The following is a 6,198-nucleotide window of genomic DNA, read 5'->3' on the forward strand; positions in this document are numbered from 1 at the left end:
ATGACAATATCTAAACAGTAGCACAACACCAATAGAGATGACAAAGCTCAATCATTTGGATGAAATCAGTGGGCGAGTACCAACCTTTGTCAGGAGGCTTATTGTGTAGAGCATACAGATGAAGCACTTCTCCAGAACCATCTGTTGCTATCTACTGTGGTGGCCATGCTTACTATATACTCCTTGATTAGATTAATGTTTCCAACATCTTCTTATGCAGTTCCACTAAAATATATGGTATCTTCAAAGAAGATCCCTGTTTGCACAAGTAGAGATAATTATGTATTACATTAAGAGTGGCATCAAATCAGTGGCAAAACAATATCTCGTTCCAGCCATAGCAATAAATTAAGATGCAAAACTATATCATTACTTGTGTCATCACAGTTCCAGTGCTTCATTACAGCACCAGGAGTTGATTTTTGTTTTTCTTCCGCTTGTTCTTCCCCTTCATCACTTGGTTCAATTACAGACAAGCTTCGCCTTCAATGTAAGATTTGGCATGTCAATTAGGTTGCACAAGTATAGCACTAAACAATGACATTAATTTTCTGATGAGAGTGGCAAAATATAGGCCAACAGTTGTGAAATATCCTTATCTTACCTCAATGGGATATTGCGGTGCACATACAGATTGGAAGTCTTGTCTCCATTTGTGTAGTTCACTAAAATCAAGCAACATTACCGTACAAGTAGCACAACATATGAAAGCACACTGCAGAATCATGTGAAAGAAGGCTAGTACTGACCTCTCATGATGCGGAATTCAAACAACTCACAAGAAGAAGATCTGAACCAAATTTGCCAACACGGATAGGAAGTAAGATCTCCTCTTGTGCAGTTCCACTAAGATCAAGCAATCAAGCAATGTTGTCGGTGTGACATTTTGGTTGAACTGCACAAAACACTCTTAAAACAAAAGTGTTTTGTGCAATGCAACAAAAGGTCACAATGGCAACGAGGTGAAGTAGATAACCCTGTTTACACAGAGGTGCAAAGGAAACAACTAGTGGTCAATAACGGTGGATGACACAGAAGCCAACAAAAAGAAGCATCTACCTTATCTAAATGGGAAAGAAAGCAAGACAGTAGCATTTCTCAAACGGTGGCATTGATTAATATTAACAGAGAGATTATATTAACAATAAAATTCGTTAAACATGTAATTTGCTTTTAACTGTGGCATTGCATCAATTTTCCAGCGGCATTATTAGAGGGTGTTTCTTTACAGGGACATTTTGGTGGAGGGACTAAAAAAACTCCGTGTCAGTCCCATCTAAACCAAACAGGAGGGACTTTTAGGGACTAAAAGTGGGCATTTGGGACTAAAGAAAGAAGACCCCGAGGGAGAGTCTTTTTGGGACTTTTTCCAACAGTTGCCCCTGCCACGCATCGCACCTTGTCTCTATTAGTTCATTACTAGGGGTAACATGGTCTTTTAGCATGTCATTTAATAACCTCTAGTCCATGTTTAGTCCCTGGAACCAAGCAGGTGGGGACTAGGGAGTTTTTAACCAAACAGGGCCTTAGATTAACAACAGCTAAAGAGTTGCACGGGACAGTGGACGCACCAGCACCATGTGCATCTACTGATGTACTGGGGTGATGCACAGTCTGTTGCAACAAAGAACAAACAACCAAGGAGCATATTTGTGTTGGTCCCAGTTTTGTTATCTTTAGACACCTTTCCCTATGTGAGCGCAGCAAATCTAGTCCTGCTCAAACTCTACAGCCTTGTCCCCCAAAACAAAAGATCAGTTTGTTACAGGTGTGCGTACTGCGTTTGTCATTCTTTTCCCTTTTCGACCAACGTAGGTGCTGGATAGCCAGTCTGTACTAGTACTTTCCCCACTTCCTTTCCTCTATGAACCACGTCCTAGATTTATGCTATACAACTTTCCCCACTACTTTCCCCCATTCCTGTCCTCTTTGAACCACGTCTTAGATTCATGCAATACAACTTTCCCCCTTCCTTTCCTTTTTGAACCACGTCCTAGATTCATGCTATACAACTTTTCCCACTACTTTCCCCCATTCCGTTCCTCTTTGAACCACGTCCTAGATTCATGGTATACAACTTTCCCCACTACTTTCCTGTTTGATCCAACACCTAGATTCAAGTGCAGAAGCGGAAAAAGGACACATGCAGCTAGAGCAATGCATGTGGAATAAGTAAATTATCCTTAAGGTTCTTGGGGTGTGGTTCGGTGGGGGAACGGAGGCCGTTCGACCCACACTATGTACGGCGGCGAAGAAGGGGTCGGAGGCCCTCCCGCGCCGCCGCTGGGTGAAAGTGAACAGCCGCGCCGGTAGTGGATTCCCTCCCTCGCCGACGGCGACAGCGTTAAGCCTCCTTCCCTTCCCGGCGGACGGATCCTGCCGGCTCTCTGACCAGCAGTGAGGGGAGAGAGAGGCCAACGAAGTCTTGTTTAGATCTGGAGAGGGTGAGAGAGTGTGAAGAGAGCAACTACAAGCAGACTAGCAGTGAGGGGAGAGAGAGAGGCAACAAAGTCTTGTTTAGATCTGGAGAGGGTGAGAGTGTGTGAAGAGAGCAACTACAAGCGTTGAGGCTCCAGCGTGTATATATATACGGGAGAGAGTGTGAAGAGTGCAAACCCTAGAAAAAAAGCGCCGAGGCTGCAGCTTATACGTGATGAGGTGATTATAAGGTCACTACGAGATCGTATAGCTCCGTATCCATCCATTTTGACCAGTCAAAGAATCCTCCTGGCACGAATTATGCTCAGGTGTAGTTATCGAACCCGAGACCTCAAGTTTGATGAGCGAACAGGCTAACCAGCCACACAACCCTCCTGTTATGTTCAACGAGAGGAAAATAACCTTTTATACATTCCTGCATTTGTGTGACAAGCATACCGTGTTTTGTGTGTGTGTGGGAGTCATTGGGATTTAAATCATAATCGTGTCATGTGGCTTTGGTGGTAAGACTATCCACAGTGGTGCAGAAATAATGCAGCCTTAGTCACCTTACCTCTCTCCACGTAGTACGTTGGGTCCCACCAGTCAGAGGGTGAAACAAACAAATTAATAAGGAAAATTAAAAGCGCCAGCGGTGTATCTTACCTCACACATCTCGCTACTGCTCGGGAACATTGTCCAATTGATCCCTCTGTTCGCTCACGTACTATTTTAAGTGAATCCTTATTATAACATGCACACAATTTTGGGCACTTGTATTCGACCTAAGTCAGTGTGCCACCATATCTCGTACGACTCCCTCCGTCTAGGTGTAATAAGTCACGTTAGAAGGTGTAGCGGGACCAAGGTGCAAGCAGATTGGAGAAGGAGAAACTTGACCGGTCATTCCTCCAATCAAAGCCCTGATTTCTGTCTCTAAACGCAACAATTAATCCAAACAACTAAGAGATGCCGTTTTAGCTACCATGCAGGGCCACGTATTAACTCGCATGCAAGCCGACTTTGATTTCTTGACTCATCAACGCGTAGTTGCGCTCCATGCATTGGGTTTCCGGGGGAGATAACAAGGCAGAGTAAGGAGCGTTTGGTTACATTGCTTAGGCTGGTCATAGTGGTGAGTAACTTGGACTAGTAACATGCATATGTTACTAGTCTATGTTACTACTACGCGAAGTTTGCCGTCGGAAGCGAGCCGATCTGGCTCTCCTGAGCTAGCAAGGTTTTTCTAGCCCACCCAAGCTAGCTGGCCCACAAAAGCTAACATATTTTAACAGTTCCAAACGCCTAACCTTGCCCGGCTATGCTAAAAGATGTTCTTGCTAAGGATCCAAACGCTCCGTAAGTAACAACGCTCGCTAGCAACAAGGCCAGGAGGGGATTGAGATGCGAAGTTAATGGACGACACCTAAACATTTTGGGAATATCTGATTTCCGTAGGATGACTTAACACCTAGACGGAGGGAGTACTACTCCTCAGTCCAGGTTTGATGGAATATTCGTCACCTCTTCTCTTCTTGTACGTACTCCATTTGTATCTCACTTCCTGTGGCTTTGCACTCGCACGATTTTCCTATTCTACGAACCTATGTGTGCATGTGCGTGTGTGTGTTTAACAACATGTGTGTGTTAGAGAGAGCGACAGATCGACCTACTCCTACAGAGAGATGGTGTGTAGTGTATGATTTTGGCCGTGCATCCTCTCGTTTCCGGGCGTCCGATAGGGACAGGCGGACAGCTGCCACGCACGCTCCTGACCACCCTGGACGACCCAAAGCCCCTCCATCGCCCGCGCGCGCTTCCTGCCCAAAACGGTCAGCTCCACTCCAAAGAATCGGTGCCGCATTCATGCCCGGGCAGAGCGGACGCGACCTCTCACTGGCGCCTGCGTTGAAGGGAGAAGCGGATTCAAGAGTGATGGTTGCTTCGTCCGTCCAACTTACTGCTGGGTCTATGTGATTTGACGGCTCATTGGTCATTATTACTGAGGTGATAGGACTGCTGGATGTCCCACGCTTTCGGCGAAAGGAGGTACTACTAGATTACAATTTTCTCCATTCTTACGGCGGAGGAGTGCAAGAGCAGTGAAAACACGCAGGCTCAGTGATTACATGGCCCACCTCACACTATCACCATATTTTCTGGACACCGTGCGACACCTAACTCTTTACATAGTACTCCCTCCGTTCCTAAATATAAGTCTTCATAGAGATTCCACTAGGTGGACTACATACGGAACAAAATGAATGAATCTACACTTAAAATGCATCTTATACATCCGTATATGGTTCATGGTGAAATCTCTACAAAGACTTATATTTAGGAACGGAGGAAGTACTTGTATAGTACGTACTGTAATTTATCAGCGAGATAGTACAATGCTATGAAGCTTCCAGCTTCTGTTACATGTATCTTGCGTCCAAGGTTGCCCGTTGCAACATTTCATCAAAAACAAAGGAGACTAACATGCATGGTATTGCATCTCAATGATTGACAGATCATAGCAAATATGTACTCCCTTCGTTCCAAAATAAGTGTCTCAACTTTATGGTACATACGGAGCAAAATGAGTGAATCTACACTCTAAAATACGTCTATATACATCAGTGTTTGGAGTATGTACTAGTATTTCATATTGAAATCTACTAAAGGACATATATATTCCAAACAATATGATAATCTCTCTAACTAGTAGGGACGAGGAGTAAACGGAGGGAGTAGTAAAATTTTCTCCTCGTCCTGCGAGCCACCGCGCGCGTGGGCGAGGGAGCGGGCGTAAGGCGTACAGTACTACTACTAGTACGCAAGCTTCACCTCATCCTGCGAGCCACCGCGCCCGTGGGCGGGGGAGACGGCGTACTAAGCAAGCTTCTCCTCGTTCTACGAGTTGACGGGACACATCAAAAGTACTCCAGTGTATAGAGCCTTGCCTCTAAGGTAGGCCCCACATGGTTTGCCTCTTTTTTAACATAACGCGCCAAGTCGCAATTTGTTTGTTCACCCGTGGTAGACGATCCTCCTCCATCTAGTGAACAACCAGTACACGTGTCAAATTACCACGTGGGCTGCCTTTTCGTACAGAAATGAGCTCCACTGTGTACCCGCGCGGGTGTGGTTGAGAAAGAGACGGGAGTACGTGCGCCGTGCGTGCACCTCTTCTCTTTGTGCATGTCCCCCACCTACGTGGGTGTGTGTGAGAGATACAAACCTAGACAAATGGCTTGTGCGTTCGTGAGTGTTTTTTGTTTGGGGGGGTTGATTTCGTGAATGTATTTGTGGGAATATGTGTCGATGACATCTCAAATAAATTTTTGCATGCAATGTGTGTGAAATGGAGGCCTATCCATATCATATATAGAGGGTCGGGCGATCCACGAGAAGAGAGGGAGGGGTCATAGATATCGATAGAGTCGAAGAGAGGATCAAGTGGGTAGGTGCGAGATCGATGAAGAGAGCCATCGAAATTGTGTGTGTGTGTGTGCAAGTCAAAGATATAGGGCGACTGACCTAGATACCGGAACGTCAGAGGGCACAGGTCAAGTTTGTGTGTGGCAGGGAGACATGACTAGAGCGCTCGATGTATCGGTGTGTGTGTGTGTGTGGGGGGGGGGGGGGGAGGGGTAGGCAGAGGCCTAACTATATAGGTAGAACGACTCGTATATGTGTTGAGAAGGAGAGACCCTTCTATGTCTTGAGGGAGATCGGTCGACATCCATACATAACTAAAGGACGGGAAATAGGATGGGACAGAGAGAGAGAGGA

Source organism: Triticum aestivum, chromosome 7D (genome assembly GCF_018294505.1).
Source record: "Triticum aestivum cultivar Chinese Spring chromosome 7D, IWGSC CS RefSeq v2.1, whole genome shotgun sequence".
NCBI lineage: Eukaryota > Viridiplantae > Streptophyta > Magnoliopsida > Poales > Poaceae > Triticum > Triticum aestivum.